Source organism: Dreissena polymorpha, chromosome 16 (genome assembly GCF_020536995.1).
Source record: "Dreissena polymorpha isolate Duluth1 chromosome 16, UMN_Dpol_1.0, whole genome shotgun sequence".
NCBI classification, from domain to species: Eukaryota; Metazoa; Mollusca; class Bivalvia; order Myida; family Dreissenidae; genus Dreissena; species Dreissena polymorpha.
Window position 1 is genome coordinate 9,543,290 of NC_068370.1, and position 24,202 is coordinate 9,567,491.

General features: G+C 34.5%; 2 long non-coding RNA genes across 4 annotated transcripts in view; both read left to right on the forward strand.

The window, feature by feature from the left end:
* The window catches only part of LOC127862199 (uncharacterized), a 68,963-nt gene extending 48,131 nt beyond the window's left edge, over positions 1 to 20,832 (forward strand). The window contains exons 1-4 of one of the 3 annotated variants that reach the window (XR_008040494.1): positions 9,904 to 9,942; positions 18,770 to 18,878; positions 20,264 to 20,381; positions 20,730 to 20,832. This is a non-coding gene — a long non-coding RNA (uncharacterized LOC127862199). Of the gene's footprint in view, positions 1 to 9,903; positions 9,943 to 18,769; positions 18,879 to 20,263; positions 20,382 to 20,729 lie in introns of those variants that run through there. The other 2 variants (XR_008040495.1, XR_008040493.1) reach the window with 2 other exon arrangements.
* Positions 15,480 to 17,571, forward strand: LOC127862201 (uncharacterized). Its single transcript, XR_008040497.1, has 3 exons — positions 15,480 to 15,905; positions 16,083 to 16,201; positions 16,842 to 17,571. It is a non-coding gene; the product is annotated as an uncharacterized LOC127862201 (long non-coding RNA).
* Positions 20,833 to 24,202: the final 3,370 nt, after the last annotated feature.

Sequence of the window (24,202 nt, forward strand, 5' to 3'; positions counted from 1 at the left end):
CCCTTTTCTAAAACCGTTTTGCTCATCCTGGAGTACATTACGATTTTCTAGTCACTTTGAAATTCTGTCATTCATAATTGAATAATATAATTTATACATAGTTGGGGCCAGAGTTATCCCCCTGTATGACATAGGGTCTCTAGGATTCAACATATTTGACTTTAGTATTGGGCTAATAATTCCTTTCACCCAATCAGTTGGAACTTTTCCAGTCTTAAAACATACATTAAATAATTTATGTAAAAATAACACAAGTTCTATTTCTAAAAATGTCATAAGGAATATTATCTAAGCCACAGGCCTTACTTCTACCAGTTTTCAATATAGCTTGTTCTACTTCAAGGATTGATATATTATCATTAAAATCTTGTAAATGTACCCCTTGAGGAGTTTCAAAACTAATAGTATTGTCGCTCTGTCCTGTATTCTGATCTTGATAAAATAGACTATCAAAGGACTGCTTCCAGTGATCAAGAACAACATGTGGTTGACAATTAGCCATTCCATTGCTATCAACAATTTCCATTGGAATTACCTTATTTTTAGCTGAATTAACCCGTACTTTACCAACTGACTTACAAAATTTAGTCTGGTCATGTTCAATATTAGACAAAAGTTCTTCTTGCATTTTATACCAGTATATTCTCTTAGCACTTTGTACAGCTTTATTAAAAGATTTTCTACAACTATTATAATGCATTTTGAGCTGCTTTTTATATGGTTGTGTACACTTTAACAAGGTTTTTCCGCATTACATGAAACATTCCACAAAAGAGTCAGTTCCTCAGACCACCATGGCTTACCAACCTTTCGCTTCCTATTTGAAATTGACCCCCTATCGGCTACCTGTTTATATGGTATATGCTGAACCATTTCGGACTTACGCCTTTTACACAATGACAAGTAACACTGATCAATACATTCTCCAGTACGAAAACCATGTTCCAAATCATATACTGATTGAAATATCTGATCGACAGTTTCTTCATTTTGAAGAAAGTGATCAGGAATTTTATCAGTAGAAAACTTAAGTTCATCGAGTTTCTCAGGCAATGGGAATTGATCACTCTCTTTCTGTTCAAAGATATGTTGTACATTCCAAATAAGAAGCGAATGGTCAGGTATACCAACTGGATGTTGAAATTGTATTTCCTGGGCCAGTTCTGCCGGCCGTATTACTCTAAAAGTATCAAATAAATGTAAATCTGTATGACTTATTAAACAATAATCTACAACTGATGTTCCTTGGGGTCGAATGCAAGTGAAGTCATTTTAAATATAATTTCGACTATTTAACATACAAAATTATGCATTGATTAAAAATTCTATAAAAGGTTCGCTGTACTCATAACATGTGAAATCAACAACATTACGTATTGGTACATTATCAACTCCTTAAATAAAATCAACCTCTTCTCCGCAACGACTATTAAAATCACCACAAATCATTACAGTACCTCTATTCTGATACATATAAAAATTACTCAAAGAAAGCATTTGCATCAATATTTCTAGTGGAATATTTTGGTGGCAGATAACATACACATAAAAAATAAGAAGTATTACTAGATTTATCTATCATCTGTATCCACAGTAAATCTTCTTTTCTTTTATCGACTACTGATATATCAAAATAGTCACACATATCTTTGTAAATCATGAAACCTACTCCGCCGGAACCTGTCCGTGCATTTTTGTGTACATGTGTCCTATTGTTTCCTAACCATATATAATCATCAAAGGATAAAGTTTCTGCTAATTTCAAGTGAGTTTCTGCTATGCCGATAATATATAAGTCAAAATATTTGACACAAGCTTCTCTAAAATTATAATTCAAAGAGTCAGAGTCAGTGCTCAAATTATTAACGTTCCAAAATCTAGCTGACCACTAATAGTTATTTCTCCATCCGCCACGTTGTTGACGTTGACCACCTTGACCACGCTGACCACCTCCACGACCTTGACGACCTCTACCACGCTTTCGTGGTTGGGAACAACCACGAGGATTTTGATTTCTATCACTATGCGACTGAGAATTTCCCGATGATTCATGATGCGAATGCGAGTTTTGTGTTGTTTCATGCTGCGATTTCGAATTGAACACCCTTGAACCATTAACTCAAATATCTTTTCGCCCATTTATTGCATTAACAATGGTTCTCATACTTGTTTCCAAATCTCTTTCACTTTTGGATTTATCTGCACATATATAGAGATCATTTAATCTAACACTATCTTTAAGCTTGCTTTTTGCTTGTAACACTTGCTCTTTTTCATTTTTGTCGCCGCACCGTGCAACGACAACACCCGGTTTCCAATCTCGCGACTCCTTCCTCTCCACACGTGAAATATTTATGTCTTTCAATCCCAACTCTTTTTGGATGACGTCATATTTTCCGATTAAGATTCTCCCCTTCGTGATACGGTAAATTTCGCAAAATAAAGTTTTCTGCCAAAGGGTTTCGTTCAAAGACATTGACACCACTTAATAGTTACTCCATTTTCTCAACTATTCCGCGATATCTGTCGACAGTTCCTTTTTCACATCTTCTATTCGACTTTCCAGGTCATTTTTCATTCTTGAAGTTTCTGATGAAATGCATTTGTCAAACATTTTTGTTAATTTATCGGTTACCTTGTCAGTTATACGTTTTTCGACATTTTTCCAGTCTGGCGTTCATGTCGTCAAAACGTACCTCCATCTTTTCCCGGATCCCTTGAATATCCTTCGAGAGTTGAAGAAGCAGTTCACCATTGTTCAATATTTTGTCTGAATCTTGCTGATGTATAGGTGACTCATTTGACTTGCATTTTTTCGCTTTATCGACACAGTCTTCCCGGTCCGTTTCTTCAGTCATTTTACGTTTTCTCTCAGGTGCCCATGTATCACTAACCTGACTAGTCACTGTGTGCTGTTTATTATTTACCATGATAGTTTGCATAAATCACATTAAACGTGCGTTACTACGCTGGGATAATACTGTGCAATTGCACCAGATTAACTGTTTATACTATACCAGATTTACAGTGCCTGACCATATTAACGCATTTGTTTAAAATTGAACCGAAACGGTAACGAGTTGATTTTCTTGTCAACTGAAAAGTATTTGTTTTGTGTAATGATGATGACAATACAGTAAATAACACATAAATAATTTTTATAATCATGCTATTAAATTTTCTTCAAGGGTTTGTTAAATTAGTAATACAAAAACCACGTGTATAAAGTGCACAATCATTAAATTGTGAATTCTGAAGTTAAGGCTGGTTTGACTTTCCTAATGTTCATATGGCTGGCTTAACTCTAACTGTAACTCAGAGCAATGAGGGTTAAAGCCTGCAGGTGTCAACGTTTTAACAATTAAAAACATGTTCATGTTGTGTAACTTAAGTTCGTAAAATGTGTTCAATCCATCAAAGCGATGCAATAACTGAAAATCTTAATGAATGCCAAAATCTATCCCTTTTAAATGTACACGTTTAGCAGTGTTTATCTTTTTACAAATTAAGTCATCAAAACCCGTGGCGAGTACAAATACACTATTCAAAATTTACTAAGGATCACTTTTTATAGCATGTTTAATTTGAAGTTCACCCCTAGCTAGATTCAGCCAGCCTCACGCATCAATAATAAATCAATACATAAAAATAAAATAAAAAACACACATTCTTATATCAAAACCGGCAAAATAACAATTTAAAATAAACTTAATTCAAAATTGAAGATAGTGTGAAAATAAAAAGTGATCCTTACAAAAATCAACCCCTGGCAAGTACATTATTTTGCCCAAGTTAAAGTTATTTAACAAACATTAATCTGCTCGTCTTTGTATTTTAATGTGTGCGAGTAAATATTACCATTTCAAATAATGAAAATATCAAATTCCATTTTTTTACTTTTACAGCAAGCACCTGCTTGGGCCTTGTCATCTTTATGCTTTTGACAATAATCTATAACATTTGATAACCAAAGCCTTTTATGTTACACACCAAATATGAAACCTCTGGGCCTTGCCCTTTCAGAGCGGATTTTTCAAGTTTCATTTGTTGTTTGCCTGTTTTTGCCCCAAGACATAATTCAACTTACTGGAACCGTTTGAAAAAAATGCGCATAGAGAACCACCCAAGAAACGTTCCTTTTAAAATTCCTCTTATTCTGCCAAAAGGTTCAGGAGGATATGTAGTTGGATGACAAAGTTCACAGACAGATGTAGTTCGATGACAAAGTTCACAGACAGATGAAGTTTGTCATCGAACTACATCCGTCTGTGAACTTTGTCATCGAACTTCATCTGTCTGTGAACTTTGTTATCGAACTACATCCGTCTGTGAACTTTGTCATCGAACTACATCCGTCTGTAAACTTTATAATCGAACAACATCCGTCTATGAATTTTGTCATCAAACTACATCTGTCTGTGAACTTTGTCATCAAACTACATCTGTCTGTGAACTTTGTCATCAAACTCTATCCGTCTGTGAACTTTGTCATCGAACTACATCCGTCTTTGAACTTTGTCATCGAACTACATCCGTCTGTGAACTTTGTCATCAAACTACATCTGTCTGTGAATTTTGTAATCGAACAAAAAACTTGAATCATCTCAAGCCCACATTCGTTCAGCCCATCGACTGAAACATTTATTTTTTTATAAATATTTCTCTTGACTATGAGTGTTAGTTTGTGCTGTCTGTTTCGTTAATCGTCATGCTTTGGCCAATGGTTTTAAACACAATATATCAAAACACTAGTACAAATGACACTATCGTCAAGCTCGAAAAAATTCTCACTATGGGTCATGGTCTTAAGTGGTATACATATTAAATACAAATAAAATGGCGATCTCGTAAGTGATGTTGTCCGATCCGAACAGCGACATATAATTGAGCGAAAGTTAGGCCTTTATTAAAAACAAAAAGGCGTGCTTGCGACCTTCCTGTCCACAATTCAGCCAACGCGCCAGAATAACATATATTTTCCACCATATGACAAATAGTGTGTTAACGTATCCAGTGACCACATTATTTTCTGGAGTATTGAATTCACGCTGTTGCGCACTTGTAACGTATTATACCCCGCCATATTTCGAAATATCAACACAATAGGGACTTGTAACCTTTTTCGTGGCTTCCCGAAATCTTGCTGAAATGTCAGCATGTGTACTAAGATGTTGTTTTTAACTTGAAATATTTACTTGTGATTAGAATCATACAGTCTGTGTTAAGTCTGTGTGAAATTGAACCATTGAAATTGATGACAATACATTTAAAAATGACATACCCTTTAAAGCAGAATAACAAGTGAATCTTGATCAATGTGTGGTTTAAATATGCGTTGTAATAAAACATGACTTAAGAATCTGACACACTTAAGCGCATTAAGCCAACTTACGCTCGATTGGTCATTGTCGGCTCGGGTACTACTTACATGAACCCCCGGTACTCTTAAGTATTCTTACAGGTACCCCGGGTACGGTAAATATACTAAAACGTACCCGGGATTTAAACGCTAAATCGGTCGTTGTCGGCTTTAAAAAAAAAAAAATTATGTTCACATTTATGTCAATATTGTGTGAAATGTTCTCTGTATTATCGTAACTCATACTCAAAAAGCATGTTGATGCAGATTTTTTTAAAGAGAAGTTTGTTTAATATAAACAGTACTGTTTAACGGGAATTGGTAGCGCGTTTTACGATATCGGATTTTAGGCGGGAATACAACTCGGGTACATTCTAATATCGACCGGGTACGTTTATGTATATTTACCGTACCCGGGGTACATGTAAGTATACTTAAAAGTACCCAGGGTACATGTAAGTAGTACCCGAGCCGACAATGACAGATCGAGCCAAACGCACTCATGTAACATGCTTTTCTCTATATAGTGCCATTTCAACGGAATAAACTTTTCCAAATATATTATTCTCTTTAAAGTATTTCAACTGTATTTCAACTGCTACCCTGATGTCATCGCAGATCTAAGCTTGTTAAACACTCAAACGAAAAATATGTCGTTTCTCTATAACAAACATTCAAAAAGGACCTTGGGCAAAAGACCTTATGGTAAAATGATGTTAAGGCTGAATAAAGTTACTTAAAATGTCACATTGAGCATCTCTGTTTTCTTGAAAAACAGATGTGTACGCACACTTTGCCACAATCTTTAAATTGTATCATTCCATCTATGCGTGTGTGAAAATGTAATGCACATGCTGATTATAATGTATCAAACGGATATCGGATTAAACAAACACACAAAACAAGATACGAAAACGTTTAGATATAAGCGCTGAGGCTTACGGAGAGGATACCGTTTGCACGTTCGGAGAGGTTTCATATACCTAGATATTAGTTTACCCCACCTACGTTTATATCGTTATATCACAATGTATATATTTTTGTGATATTTAACTACCTTAATAGAAATTATTAGCATTCATGTACCTAATTTATTCGCAGTTATACAGTTTTATTCACATAAGAAAAATAATGAAATTTATTGAAATGTTCAAATTTTAAAGTGATATTATGGGCATTTTTCACTGTTGAATTTAGCTGAAAAGAATTAACAGGTCAAAGAGTAAGTTTAAATGTGGTTACTGACCAATTATCTGCAACTTATCTTGCTTCCAATTGTTTATAAAAATATATTTTATATTCGATATCTTACGTGACTCATCCAGTCCTGTAAGACGAAATGATCCGTAAAACAAAATGTGTCTTTGTGTCGTATAAACGAATCTGCACTAAAACTAAATTTAGGTTCACATTGTACATGCGTGATCAGTTGTCAAACGAAAGTACGGTTGATATTCAAATGCATTATTTTTCTCTTTCCGGGATATTGTTTTAGTATGTTATTGCTGCATTATCAAATATAAGTGTATATGAAGTGAAAACACCAAAAATAAACAACGGTTGCGATAGACACCTATAAACTGTTAGATGCCCATAATATCACTTTAAATTAACATTTCTCACATGTTTGAACTTTGTTTAGAAAACAGACAGTTATATCATGCAAAATACATGACACATGAACAGTCTAATGCCCAAGATCATCCCTGAAACCACTAAATTACTATTTTAAGCGATTGAAAAATAAGTAATACTTTTAAGTGGATCTGCATGCAGTGACGCGTGTTGATTTATAACGGAGATGATAGGCTGCATTTTGCGAGATAAAAGGATGGAGAGGTTACTGAACAATTGGACACCGTGACAGTGTGAATATATAGTATCAAGTAATTAAACATGTGTGTATTTGTAATTTAATAGCATACACATAGCTATGATTTAACGAAATGGGGCTTGTATTTTTATGTTATTTTGAAATCAATTAATGCTTATTGGTCATACATCTTGGTAGCCATTGGACGCGCATACGCAGTAAGATCGTAATGTATTCATTGTTTATAATAACAGCTATCAAAAATGCAACAACATCAAAAGACAGTTTGATAGGAAACAAACTACTAAGGTATTATCATGTAGTATATAAACTAGGGAAACACGTATTATATGTTTGACTTTCTTCGCTTTTTATGTGATAAATTGCCCAACTTTGCGACCTAAAACAAACGCACGCTATTTGCAGTGCTAGTTCTGCCATTGTATGTGTCTGTGATAATGGTTATATTAAGTTAGAATGCTTGCAATAATCTAGAATGCGTCTTGAAGCATCAATACTCATTTTCGTTTGTTCACATTAATGACATTCGAGCATGACATGATCAGTAGATCTATTCTCCGCTTTAACTTGTATTGATTGTAATGCAAAATTGTGTAATGGGAGTGTATATAGCAAACACCAAAATATAAATGTAAAAGCGAACGAAAACATTTATTTTTAATCACACGAACGAATACACCATTTGCATTAGCAAGAACATGTTCAAGATTAACTATGCGTTAGCCCGATCAAATTTTACAACGTTTTTTACGACCATCCGGTTTTCGTGCTATTGTTTATGCATGTATTCAAGAACCGATTAGTTTTGACGTGTGAGATTATCTTACCAAAGCCAGTGAAACAACACGAAAACATTATGAGAGAATCAAACAAATGCATTTATCACTTACATTCGAAACGTAATTATGCTACCGATTCCCTCTAATTCTCTAATTCAATGACGAGTAAAAATGTTTTGTTGTTGGCGTGTGTATGGTTGTGCGTGGTACAATAAACTACGTTATGATATTCTAAGTATGTAAATAGTTCACAGCTCATGTATTATAATTTGGCAATCAAAGAGAAGTAAACATTTCTTTTTAACGGAATTGTTACATGCCTTTAATACAAATGGAGCGACTTTTTCCGCTTTGAACACTAATCGCTTCACTGTAATAACATTGTCAAGCAATAAATGTCGGTGGTGGAGTGGAACACGCAAAATGTAAACATACCATCCAAGCAATGTTCTACGTCCTGATTTGATTAAGTGTCGACACTTCAAATTAATTGAAGTAAAATTGTTGATTTATTCTTTAGATGTCTTCAAGGTGGCCATGTGATAGTATTCTTCTGTTATCAGGTTAACGTTTCTTATGCGATATGGGAGCAATGCTATTGGACAAGTTTTTATATTCAAGTATCATTCCTAAATAGATATAAATACATATAGCAAAATACTTTAATCCGAAACAAAGAGACGCACATCTCTCAGACCATATTTTAACGATAAATATGCAAATTGAAATTGATGAAAATAATTAAACGTGAGTGTAAATGAGAAGTCCTATTATATATTATAGATTAAGTCACGCTTATAATACAAACCGCTATAAATATATGATTATGATATATGGAAATGTTGAATACATTTAAATACACGGAGGAATGACAAAAGTACATTGTGTAATCGTAAAGCAAAATATCTTATCCGCTTATATGATTAACATTCTATTTTAAATGCAGACAAGAAGCACGTTTTGCAAGAACCCGTCTTACAAAGACAATTCAACGCATCATTAAGTACATTATGTTCACACCTGCTGTCTGCTAACAGCATACGCACAAATCCTATTAAAGCAGTGCGCTTATAATATATCTCCTGCTTATGCACTTGACATTTTACTTTACTTCTTTGAAAATTCTGTATAAACTGTACATATAATAAAATCCGTATCATCCTGCTAGTTTATTCACATTACGATAATGAACATTTTAAAACTATATGTTAAAACATCAACGAAAATCAATCGGTACTTTAAATATATCAGCATTTTGCACACCCGTTCTGGCTTTATTTAAACACTACAAATACAGCGTTATGTGCAATGCACACAATATTTGCGACGGATGTTGTTTTGAGAGCCGGTATCTTAATACTTGGAATACGTTATGACAGATGAACGTGACTTCATTCATTAAAACAAATGCTTGCACGGACGGCCCATGTCATTGTCACTAGTCATAAACACGACATAAACATAATAATGAACACGTGTGAATAACGCACACATGTTAATTTATACAAACACAGGAAGTTTTATTAATTAACATACCGGGATATTTATATGTACCAATTATTGAAAGTGTTTTTATTACCAACAATGCAAACACAAAATTTCTTCCAAGTTATTGTCAATACGAACCTGAAATCACTTGTCTGAAGAGGTTCTATTTGTTGAAAGCAAACGTATAAATAAACATATAATGTGCATCAAATTCCAGAGTTACACAGTAATTAGACGTTATCATATACACGTACAACGTGTATGACACTTACTTTTGAATTAACCGAAAATAAAGATAATCTGTTTATACTTGATTACATATAATCTGCACGATATGTTAATTCCACGCATGTTGCTAATCATGCTTTTAATGTGATTATGTGCACGTTTAATTGACATATAGGATCTACATTAATGGGGGGAAATTCAACTATACTTCAGGTATATACCGAATGCACAGAATCCTCCGAGCCACGACGAAGGTGAGTCTTTATTAACCAGTTCAATTTGCTTATAATGATAATAATTTTGTAATTATATTTTTATTTTGTTGAAAATTTATCCTGTATCATACTGTATCTTAGAATGAACACATTGAATTAATTGTTCCTGAATAAAATAAAACAATTGGACATACAAACAAAGATGATTGGGTAGATGATTTTTGAAGCAACGTTTTCTGTTGTTGTATTTTTAATCTAATCATGGGCTACTCCTTCTTTCAATTATCACTAGCTTGGTGTAATTTTAGCGAACATTCATCAGTCATCGTTTACTTTATGGTTATCATCTTCATCGTCATCAGCATCAACATCACCATTATTACCATCATCATCTTCTTTACCACCATCGTTGTCGTCGTCGTCATAATCAGCACACTTTCATCATCATTCATTTTAAAATCACTGTAATATGTTATGATCATTTATGATTCGCGTTATTATTATCACGATAAATATAACCAATAAAATTATTCCAATATTATAGTTATATTATTATTTAAACGCAATATGAAATTATAATGATCACAATGAAAATTTAACTCACCCAGACAATAATCAGCGTGTATTGTGCACGAGAGGTCTTCGCATCCATGGGTGTTGAGCACGTAGTCTATCATCGAGATGACAGCGTTTGGTCCCTGGGCATTAGTTCCATCTGCACCGATGCTCTCATTTTCGTCGATAAGAAAATTCAATTGTCGTGATTGTTCATCAATTCTCATTCCAAAAATATGGACTTTTCTTAACGATGCGAAATATAATGACCCCATCTGTCGTGCATGGTGCGGTATACCTACGCTATGCGCGAAATCAAATGTGAAGTGGTTTGATCGTTCAGCTTGACATAGATGTGACGTTTATTTTGCTTTTTGTAATGAGACTGTTGTAAAGGTCTCTTGCTTTTTGTGCCAAAACAATATGACTATGCATTTCTTTACTGGAAGCTAGTTTGGCCTCTTATACTGAATCCATAATTTTCTTTCGCAGCTTCTCACAGGTCGCGCACACATCGTCTCTAATGGATGCAACCTTTATAAGTGGGATGCAGGAAATCCATATTGACTGAAAGGAGCTTTTTTCAACGAAACGCACATCAGCCTCTTGACAGCTTGCTTTGCACAGCTTATGAATGTTCATTTTCGTTGTACCGCTGTGTAGGTATATCGGTGCCGTATCGTCTCTCCCACGCGGAGTTGCAGGTTGTGGGATTCCGAATTCTTCCGCAATGTTGCAAATAAATTGGACCACACGCTCGACAGCTGTGAAGACCAGAGCATGTTTTGGTTTCCTTCCAGTATTTTTATGCCGGCGTGGTCCCAGACCGGTTTTGGTCAATGACTGCCTTATTGATTTTAATGTACAGCGTCCTATGTCAAAATACAATCTGAACGTGTATGCACACCTTTCCTAACCGCGGAATGTGTATTTGCTACGAATTCGCATTCTCTGTTTCCCACGCTTTGTAGAGTTATTTGTGGGACCTTCGGACAAACAGACTTTAATGCACATTTCCTTTTCTTCCCTCGTCATTTCCCGTGCATCAAGAATGTGCGTTCTAATTTGGGAGACATCAAATTTCACGTGGCATTTCTTAGCACACCCACAGCCAGATTCGTGGAAACGTCGGATGCTATCATCCTGTGAAAACGCATCACCGTCATCGCTTCCATCATCGTCAGTGGAGTCACTGCTTGATTCAGCAGGCTGCCCAGAAACGAAGACTTTCGAGCTCCTGAAAACAATTACGACATATCGATTATATACTGTGCATGAAACATAAAAATTAAAACATCGTTTCAATTAACATTTCATTCAAACACTTGTTTCAATTAATATTATGACCTAAAATAATTATCTAAAAATACTACAAACAGACTGGATTCGAACTCTGTTTTTCATCGTGGTGCGAATCTGGCTTACCACCTGAGCTATTGATGCTGACGTTTTTGCGCCTCACACAATAAGATAAAGAAATGAAGTAGAATAATTTTACTACAAATAACATATTTCCAACCTCTGTCGTTAGTTTTTACAATAAAAAATATGTAATTTATGATTTATTTTGAATAAAACATTTAATACCGCAAACATATCAAAAAGGCAATATCAATATGTTACAACAGTCAACTTTGCAATGGTTTCAAGCAGTTCAACGAAAGACGAAGATTAATTCGCTTACTTCAATATAAATAAGTTCAATAACAATTGAATGGTGGTTAAATTATTGCATATTAAACATGTCAATGCTGTTTATTATTTTGAGACCTTGTTTTGTAAAGAATTCATCACATAAATTTTGATCGGATTTAAACCCATGTTTTGCATACAAATGGGCGCCATGATCGTCCCTTTGTCACACCGAGTTTTGCATCAATATCGGTGTTTATATAAATAGATCTATAAAAAATCAATAAAATTATTTACAACGACTGCAAGTTCGACCGACTGTACGAGCTGACGTGGGAGTGGTTTAGCCGTTAGCGGGCCCAGAACTTCCGTTTGTCTGGACCTGTGATCCAGGAGAACGCAAGCATCTTCGCAAAGGAACCGGGTACCACGACATCAAGGGGTCCAGCGGCTGGCTCACCTCCTAGAAGTACCGCTACTCAGTAAGGCGTTCAAGTTGTCCGGGGTGAGTGCTGGGGTGGACCAGCAGACAGTCAGGAACTTCAATAGCCGGCTGCCAGACACCATACAGGGATACAGCCTGGAGAACATCTTCAACGCCGACGAGACCGGCCTCTACTACAAGGCGTTACCTGACAAGACCCTGGCTGTGCGCGAAGACGGTGCAAAGTGTCAAAGTGCACAAGGATAGGATAACCATCCTCTTCGCATGCAGCGCCACGGGAGAGAAGCTGACACCGCTGGTCATTGGCAAGGCAGCAAATCCCCGCTGCTTGAAGAACGTGCGACGAGAGCGTCTCGGTGTAATTCACGTCAGTAATAAGCGTACGTAGATGACGTCAGCTGTGTTCTCTGATTGGCTCCGGGACGTGAATTCAGAGATGCGGAGGAAAGGACGCAAGATCCTGTTATTCCTGGAAAGCGCTGCGTTCCACACCGCCGACATGAGCCTGAGCCACGTCCAGTTGAGTTTTCTTCCGGCCAACACTACGTCCCAGCTGCAGCCGCTGGACCAGGGAGTTATTCGATCGTTCAGGGCTGTCTACAGGAGGTTCATGCTGCGAGCGCTGCTGGCCACAATGAAGGAGACTGACGACGCTGCCAGTGTTTGTCGCCATCAAGTGGACAGTTAAGGCGTGGCAGGCAACACAAGCTTCAACGATCCAGAAGTGTTTCAGAGCCTGCGGATTCACAGCGGAGACCACGGAGACCAGCGACGACGAGTACCCCGACGACGCCATCCCTCTCGCGGACCTCGTCCTGCATTTCCGGTGCCAGTTGGATGAGCTCACATCACTTGACACAGACGTCGTGACTCATAACTCCGAGTGAGAAGCAGACATCGTCAACTGCTATAGAGAGGACGCCGCCGACGCCACCGACGCCGCCGACGCCGCCGAAGCCGCCGACGCCGCCGAAGCCGCCGACGCCGCCGATCCCTCTGACGCCGCCTATGATGTGGACCAGACTCTAGAGGAAACGCCGGAAGTGCCACCAGTGACTCTCAAAGAGATCTGCGACTTTGCTCTCTGTCTGCAGCAGTACGGACATGAGACAGATGGCGACTTCCTGGCAACTGCAGACACCCTCATCAACAGTTCAGAGATTGAGATCGTGAAGCAGAAATGTGCACTGAAGCAGAGAGTGATCTCGGACTTTTTCAAGAAAGGTTTTGACAAGACTTGCTGAGATTATGAATGTCTTGAAAATATGACGCTGTTTGTGTAAACTTGCATGTGACGATGTCATAATAAGTGGGATTTTCCTAAGGTCATCACTGATGTCACTAATGCAGGTTTGGTCGTGGAACAGCTCACATATATTTTAATATAAATTTATATAAAAGTTAAGAAGAACATGTGTCGAAAATGCGAAATAAGCCAGATATTTAATTCTGAAATCGAAAATGTCTGTACAGTCGTATTCGCCAGCATGTATATCATGCATGTACGATGTGAATCTAAATTTAGTTTTACGGATCATTTTAATTTCCTGCAATCTATTCATACGACACACGAACACTAAATCCGATCCTAATAAAAGGACGAATGCTTCGGTAATTGTAGGAAAATATGTACGAAATATCTTCTTCACAATCGGCTCGGAGCGCTAATTTGTCTTTGCTGCATTTTATGAAATTCGTCTTCAGTGTTTATTTTTTCTTGCCTATTTTGTGTTATTATAACATATTTTCATCAATATATTACAATTTAAAACATATAAAAATCATATAATCTCCCTTTAAGACTGCATGTATGTGCATACCTGAAGGTAATGGCAGATCAAACCAGAGTGGTTGAACTATGTTTAAACCGCTAAAACGGGAAATAGCTGGTTTGGAAAAGACGCTTTCGATTGAAAGGGTTTCTAAACTGTGTACCATTGACTGAAATCAGTATCTCAACGTCCAATAAAATCACATAAATATTTTTTTTGATACTCTAAATTTGCAATGTGCATGATGTTTGGTAATCTTATGTTTGATGTTTAATGTTTTAATTACACCGGATATAATTTGGTTTTCTCCAAAGTTATGGTTATTTTAAAACAACAACTCATTAAGCGCCGAATGTAATGATAAACAAATCCTGTTAGGGCACCTATATATATATACGATATATATGTGGCCGCACAAGCGATTTTGACCCATTTGGCGCTGACGTCAATTCAGAAAAATATCAGGAAGAAGTTGACGTACTGTTTTGCGCGATATTTTCTCGGAATCATTTTTTTAAATATTCTATCAAATAAGCATGGAATGACATGTAACATCGCATTATTGGCAGTCGTTACTCAGCATAATTTACAGTTTATTGTAACCTAGGAAATATTTACCGAGTATTTCACCCACCGTTTGACCTTGTCAACAATCACACACTTCTTGTTGGATTACACGGTATGTTTATTTCTTCTTCTAGGCAAAATATCGTTTTAATTGTGATTAAATGTCTTCATAATGATGACAATATACATTTACTGCTATTGTAAATAAATTTAGAATAATGACAACAAGAAAGTGCAGAAAAAACAGGCTTTCGCCAAGTGTCGCTTCAAACATTTAGAACAAGATGGAAAGAATTTTGTCCGTGCAACCAAACCAGCAACAGATTTATGTTTAGTCTGTCAACAAATTTTGATAAAGCTTAACTCTAGTGGCAAAATGTTAGAAGGAGGCAAGGAAGATGCAGCTAAACAATACTCTGATCATTTGGAACTTGCTAGGAAACAGAGGCTTCTGTACTTGTGCATCTCAGGATATTGTTATAGGTGTGAAATTGAAAAATAAATTGGACTATACATTTGTATATTTTGTTGCAATGAAAAGTATTATAATTGCTAAATTAACCATAATTATGTGTTTACATTATGTCAGGACATGTGGCATAGTTCATGATTTGTTTTAAATCTTGTACATGTTTCATAAAGTTATTAACTATAACAATCAAATTTTTTTTGCTAAATAAGACCTGAGTCGTCCATAATATAAGCACTCGAGAGTTTATGTGTAGTGAAAATAATTTACATTTAAGAATATTAATAATGCATGTGATTATGAAAGGCAATGACATTTGTCAAATATTGAAATACTTATATAGTACAAAAATATGAAATCAGTTACATACCAATAAATTACTGTGATATCAGAATTACGGTAATTTAATCCTAAAAACTATACACAGCTTTTTGTTACACGAGCCGATCCATGTTCCTTTGATGGAACTCTGCATTACTCGTGGGAGTTTGCACAGACTGTGCATTATCCACAACATGCAAGACAGGCTGACCCTATCTACTTTGCGTCGCCAAGGGAACAGGTAGCATTTTATTAAAAGCAAAGTCCGTACATGATAACACTTTAAAATTGTTTGAATATAAACATAAGATAGTTATACAGGTTTATTTTAGGAAGAGAATGTACATATTTTGGATGATTTGACATAATTTGTATGAAATTTACCTTAGTCTTTATAGCAATTGTTCTCTTGGAACAGGAAATCAAACGTTCTACCTGTTTGATGAGGCAGAGCTGCCTTGAAAGGGTGCTGACTGTGTCATAAGCTTCGTGCACCATTATTTCCAGCACTATGGTTATGAAGAGAAGAATGCGCAGGTAATGCAGCTTTTAAAGGTTCATTTCAAAATCAGTTTTTGCTTCAAATAAACAGCTTACATGTAACGTTCTTTGTCAAAAATGTGTATCTGTGGATTTTTGAATAGTAAACAAATGTATTTGATATATATATGTTGAACATATACTGGTACATTGATACATTATTTACATTTACAGAAATTGTAGACTTGTTTATTTGTATGTCTGCCAAATTAAGAACCATGCTGTCCTGTGGTATTGCATGTGGCGAGTGATTCAAAGTTATTTAATGTAAAAAAAATCGTTATTAATACAATTTCATGAAAGAATAGTTAAGAACTAATTCATATTTAATGTTATGGTAAAATCATTAATATTATGACATTTATAATCAATTTTAAATGATAAGTATTGATTTGAATATATGCAACTTTTCTATTAAGTTTATAGTGTTAAAGTGAAAACGTTATCATGGTATGCCAGTTAAAGTAAAGATTGCTTAAAATTGACATTTGTTACTCAAATATTGTTAAAATTGCATGATATATTTTTATAAAAGTAAATGGCTGTCAATTTAGTTTTACAATTAAATACTACAGGGTGAAACACACAGTTATTGTTTTACTCTTACACTTGATACATTTAGCATTTTATTGTTTAGGCCTTTATGAATCCATCAGCATCAACACCATGCTAGCAGGACACACAATGCTCCTGACTTGCATTTTGGTGTTTGGAAATTGAAGTGGAGGGCGAGTGATGCAGAGACAATGCAAGACATTGCTATTACCCTATGATCATCATAGCGGTCAGGTCACAACATTCCCCATCTCGTGTTTTACATGGAGATTCCGGTCAAATTCTTTGAGTGGCAGTCACACCTTGAAGCCTTGTTCAGGAAAATAAAAAACATAACCAAATACCACCATTTCTTTGTTTCCAAAGATGATCACAGTGGTTTGCATTGTAAGTAGTATGCTGACTCTACCGAGAAGTGTTTTGATCTTTTGAAGTGTTCAATAAATAAGAATGCCATGCCTCTACCCAATACCATTCCAGTGCTACCTTTAGAAAGACAGTGGTACTTGTATGATCACATTACGAAATTTGTCAGGTCTGAGTCACCAAAATAGAAAACATGTCCCAAACATCTTATTCCAAAGTAATGGTTTATTTGGAATGTACAATTTTTTTAAATTCCTGACAATTTAGGCATTAATAAATGTTGTATATAGGGATTTGTGTGCAGTAAAGTATTATTACATGTATATCTGTATGTATTGTTTATGTGCCTGCAATGACTGGTAAATTATGTCAATGTTTTATAATGATGTCATTATTATGTTAATTTACATGCATTTCAAGTATAGTCCATGTTGTGTGATTTTTTTTAATGATAAAATATTTAAAAACCTGGTTCATGTTTGGAAATAATCAAATAGTGATACATCGCATTATTTCTAATTTGTTAGATTCTTTAATAAGCAGTACATTGTTAGAACATCTTCTTTATATGAATAAATTATTCATTTGGTTCCTACTTATATAATTATGTAATTTGATTACATATGGAGATACTAGTATAAATGCTATTTTAATTTAAATAAAGTCATACACATTGACTTTGCAATGATGTGTTGTCCATTTGTCATGTGTCGATGTAAATACAGGGTACAATTTCAACGTTACTAATGGTGAACCAGGCTTTATTTTAAGGCAGTTTTTATATTGTTCAATGTTAAAGACAAATGGTTACCATGACGACCAGTTTTTTTGCTTCAAATTATTAAAAGCTTTCAGTGGGCAGGGTATATGGATATGCTGTATTGACATGTATGCAAAATGTTTTTATATAAGAGTATTTCTCATTAAGTACTTACAGTTTACATTAATTAGGTTTGGAATTTCAATAATTAAAACAAACTCAGTTTATTTGTTTAATTTTATGCATTTTCACATATATTAATAACTGTGTACACATTTCCTATAATTATTCATCAAGATTGATGTAACAAATTTTAAGTAATACGTGTATGTTTAAAACATAGAAAAAAATGTTAATTTGGGGAAAAAATACCAACATTCAAATAATGGTAACCATGGGAACCATTTAAAATTAAAAAAAAAGATGCTTTTAACAATGTGTTTATATTTAAAGGTGTGTTTATATGAAAACTTCTTTAACTTATTTAACTTGTGTATACTTTTACATGATTAATGCTTAAAATGAGTAGTATGTGAGCAATAAAAACAAACTCATTTTAAAATGATGATATCTCAAAATGTCATTTTGTGAACAAATGGGTCAAAATTGCTTGTGCGGCCACATATATATATATAAATATATATATATATATATATATATATATATATATATATATATATATATATATATATATATATATATATATATATATACAATATATATGTATGTATGCATGTATACATAAAAAGAAATCAAGTTGATGCCTGTGTCGTAAAAGTTATTACTACGTAAGTTACATTTTACAGAAAAAAGTAAATATTCGTTTCATAAATTTATGTCAAAAAACCATTGTTTATAAATATTTACGTTTTCTTTTTACACAGAATTCGGGATTTAATATCATCATAACCAGAACAATGTCGTCTGTACGGATATTGGTTGTCCTCATGGTTGTGTGCATCCTCGCAGGGAGTTTAGTGCAGCAGGCAGAAGGTTTGCCATTTCAATGTTATGTGTCTTAATTTTTAGTTTCCTTTTTTATATCGATGTTATTATTACAATTGTTATTATGGACAAATTAAAATTTGTGATATATTGCAGTCGAAATATTGTATTGAAAGAGGCAATTTAACGATATAACTATAGACCGAAACATGCGATTTAACGAAGGTTTTTTTCTCTCTCGGTCCCTTCATTAATTAAATAATTAAAATGTAGTAAGAATATATGTGCAACTGTGACTTTTCAAACCCTATCGAAAAGATATTCATACCTGACGCAAGCAGAAATAAAATACAAATAAATATGTAGGTTTAATTTATTCACAGTTATAAATGCAACAAAACATGCAAATCATGTTTCGCATAAGCTGAGTAGTATTAGTCTATACATATTATTGTCTAATTATCAAGAACAAATACTTAGACAATAACATACGGAAGGGCTTGGCCGAACGTCTTAAATTGACCAACTACCTTTGGCCCAAGGGCCGTAATAAGGCTGCGGTTTAAATTAAGATTAATGGATAGGAGAAACGGAATGGAAGTGCATATTGTTAGAATTACATTGTACGAAACATACAAATTAAGTTGCCATTTACGTAAGCGTGTCGTAAATTAAATTGTATTTGATGACTCCCTTTTCAAGCTATGTTTCAGCCTCAATTAATCCATGTATGCATCGTTTCTTGTCTACAGTTTCAGTTTATTTAGTATTTTCATTTGTACAATTGTATTTTCGTTTTTTCAGATTGCTTAATTGATTGATACATGGCTTAATTTTATTAACCAGGCCATTTTATTACAATCGTATTCTTATCAAATATAGAAAATTCGACAATGACTAAATATATCATATCGGCCAAGTCGGAACGGGGTAATGACCCGCGTGCGGCGTCATTTTTTTACATTTTATAGTTACCAGTTGTATTATCCTAACTTTGTAGAGTCAGGAAGAACATTGCTAGCATTGAAACTGTCAAAATTTTAATTACCATATTTTCTACTTTATACATTGTGTCGTTATAACGATCTCTCTAAACAGTTATAATACTATAAGAAAAACGTATATGGCAGTATACCAGTACGTACTTGCATGTAAATAACAGTTATGGGGAAGAACCATTTATTATTAATATTATATATTACAATACATTTTCATGATCATATGTACTAAAATTTAATGTGTTTAATTGTCCGTCTGGCTGGCTGGCTATTCGTTGCTTTCAATTCATTGCACTGTTAACGTCGGGTCATATAAGAAAACGCGTTTGGAGAAGGCAGACATATCCAATAGGCGGAAATTTTAATGCACTGAGTTTTATACTTTGACAAATTATAGTTACGCGTCACAGTCTATATTAATTAAGTTGATTTTAGCCTGTCGTTGCGATCACATCTGTGGTGGCTTCGGAGAATGTTATGTAGCAAGCTGTGGACCATTCGGTTGGGTTTGCTGTCCATGGGGTCACCCTGCGTGTAATCGGGTCTGAATTCGGTGAGAATTCTTATATTCGCTTTTATTTTAAATTAAAGAATCATCAGTTTGTGTACTTGTTGATAAAAACCTACATTACTCTTTTTCTAGCTCGTTTTGCAATGCAATATAAACTCTTTGGACAAACGTATTTTATAAGCAAGCAGGTCTCTGATATTCTTCGGATAAATTACTATGTTCGTTTTTCAATTCACTTTGGGTGGATTCGAATTAATTTTCGCGTTAGCGCATATGCAAATATAATTGTATTTTTGGATGTTATATTGTAACGATTAATTAAATATATTATCAAACTAATCCTGAATACATGTGCATGTTGTTATCTAGTTTCTAATTTATTTACTCCAGGTAATCAAGTTTTGGAACATGCAGTCAAAATAAAACAGACTTGAAACTTGTATGCGATAATGTGTGTATTCAGTTGTATTTGAATAACAATAAAATTTCAAACATTAAAGTCCATAATATTTCATAATATTTGATACATTCAAATTTATTAAGAATAGTCTTTCGATAGTCAGTATTATTCGTACAATCGCATTTTCGCATAATCGCTTCATTGTGTACGTGTACGTTTACATGTCTGAATTTATATTTTCAGTTTCGCTATAAATTTGACCTTAAGTCGAAAACCAAAACTGTGTACATCTAAAGCAATATGACCTAAATAACTGGATATAAATACATAGAATTATTAATTTAAAGATACTATAAAGCTTTAATTTGTAGTAAACAGCGTCCATATTATCGTATAGTCTGTTAGTTTTGTCGTGTGATGCTTGGCAAGTATAATGCACTGCCTTTAAGATTTTGTGTCTCTCGATGTCAAATCCTCCACGTTTACACTTGATTACTCGAAAATGATGTTTCTAAAATGCTTAGGTGTATAACATTATGGAAATCGTTTCTAAAAAAAACGTTATCTTCCGCATAAACTTGATTCGGATAAGCGCATCTTTTTTCAATTGAATAAAGAATGCTAAATGATGGGACCGTTGCAGTTATTCGTTACTTTACGAACACCATCACTTCGTATTTAATTGCGATTCGTACACTCTAGATTCCACTATATAAGGTTACGAAATGAACGCGGAATGCTATGATCGAGTCATACGCCCAATGCGATGTCTAGTACATTTCTTATTTTTATGCCTTCATCATAACCGCATCAACGAAAAAGTACTCCATCTGAAATTGTGTGTTTGTAGTCAGCCTTGAAATACAACAAATTCGCGCATTATAGGGACACCATATTGTTTATTTTCATGACGTCATTTTATGTGTTGCTTTCATTTACTTAATTGTGTTTGCCTTCGAAATAAAGACAGGAACATGCCAAAATGATTGGATGCTCAGCACGAACACCACAAGGCAAGTGGTTAAGGTGTTCGAAGCCTCGCGACACAAGAAATAGTAGAGATAACTAAGAGCCTCCTTGCATTGTCTTGACCGAACAGTAGGCGCTAACACGTTGATAGGACAGAAGCCGAAGGATGTGATTCGTTAACTTTTTTAGAACTGACTAGGAGATCAATCACTATAATACGAGGAGGCACTCAGTGATCTCTTCTATTTCTTGTAGTATTATTCTGAATATAAGCATGCGCACTTTGTAATACACCAAAGACAAATATTTAGCTTTGTTACGTCAAAAATATAATTCTTCCGAAAGATTAGCGAATCGACCAGAAGACATTGTGACAACAATGAAAATATTTAATTGTGAACTTTGCTACAAAAGATACAATGCACTTAATCTGAGCGAACACTAACACAAATTTATGACCGGAGTCGCGGTCACTATACTACTAGTACTAAAAAATATTCCAAAAATACAGTGTCCGAAAATTTAGAAACACACTAACAATATACATCATGGACTAGATGTTGCTATAATCATGTGCATAACGTCACCTATGAATAATAGCTTGTGGTTATATATACCACGCCGTTTAGTATAAATTACAAAAATATATGTTTTCAATGTATTACAAATGATGTCATCGTGTTTGACTTTGTTTGACCGAAAGATATTCTATGGTTTTCTTTGACCACATCCTGCGACGATAAGCTGAAAAGCATTTGATAAACTGAAATATATATATTTTTTAATTTGCACCCAAAAATGTGGAAATGTTGATTTCGCTGTCTTTTAAACAATTTGTCCAATGTGTCACACTTAAAGCAGGAACACACATCCCTTCATTAATTATCGGGTTAAGTCATTCCATATTGCCAGTATACATGTGTATTTAACCAAATAATGCAAATGTAGCTGTCCAATTATGGCGTACCATTTGGGTCGAAAGTCAACAAGACCTACTAGGTAAAAAGAGAAATGTACGTCGACGTACAATATATACGTCGGCGTACAAAAATTGTACTTCGACGTACAAATATGAAATACACTTCGACGTATATATTTGTACGTCGAAGTACAATTTGTACTTCGACGTACATTTTTGTACGTCGACGTACAAATTTTCTGAACAGCCAATCAAAACACTCGTCTCTTGAGTCGCTTTTCCTTCAGATTTATTCATAATCAATGTTGAAAATCTATTTTTTAATTGAGGAAAAAATGAATTAAATATCAAAATTGAAAAAAAAAAATTAAAAAAAAGTATCTACTTGACGGTATTTATTCTAAAATCGTTTTAAGTAATAAATATTATTAACTGCTGAGACCGGTGTAGCGTGAATATTGTCAGATCGCGAAATCTGTCAGATAAACCGGAAATCTGACGATTCTCACAGTACCCCCCGTGAGATTGCTCGGATCAGTCGCCGAGAAAAATGTCAGATTGATGAAAAATAATATTTAACGCATGGTTGTTTCAATTAAACTTAATTTCGCGTTTTAACATCTTGCAGTTATTTTCGGACATCTTTTTTTCGGACGTTGAACGTAAACACGTTGTTCACAGCAAAGATATCAAAACAGTAGTTCTAACACCATGCAAACATTTGAATTTTAAAACGATTTTCGTTTCAAATGTTATATTTATCGATGATGTACATGCATTACGTTGTAAATAAATATTTTTAGGCGTAATTTACAGTGTTGCAGTGTTTTAGTACAAAGATATAACATTGCTTTAAGAAAATATTTTCAAATTATATATATATTATTTCAGATAAAAAATGTGAAAAACTGATTATAATCAACATTCAGTTCCAGAAATGTATAATCCCAATCGCTGTTTTTATCATTATTTGAGCTAATTCACATGTACACTCAATTCAGGAAAATTATTGTATTATAATATATTTCACACAATCATAGTTACCACTATCATCATTTATTTAGTCTGTCAATAAGCTCGATTGGTCATTGTCGGTTCGGCTCGGGTAGTGCTTAAAAGTACCCCGGGTACTCTTAAGTATACTTTAATGTACCCCGGGTACGCTAAATATACTAAAACGTACCGTCGGTTTGTCTGTCAGTGCAGTCTCTCACAAACTTTTCAGGGCTTTATCTCAGAAACTCAATATAAGTTTTCAACATGAAACTTAATGGGTATATAAATATCGCTGAGGATAGGTGCCATGCACAAGAACCATAACCCGTCGCTTTCTGAAATAAGAGTTATTGCTCTTTGTTGTTTTTGTATGATGTAACTATGACTATATCTCAGATACTATACAAGATTTTAAAATGAAACTTAATGGGTGTTTATCAATGCACAAGAACCATAACCGTACACTTTCTTACATAACGATTATTGCCCTTTCTTGTTATTGTATGATGTTACTTTTCAGGGCTATATCTCATATATTGAACCATGCATATGAACCATAACCCTTCACTTTCTTAAATA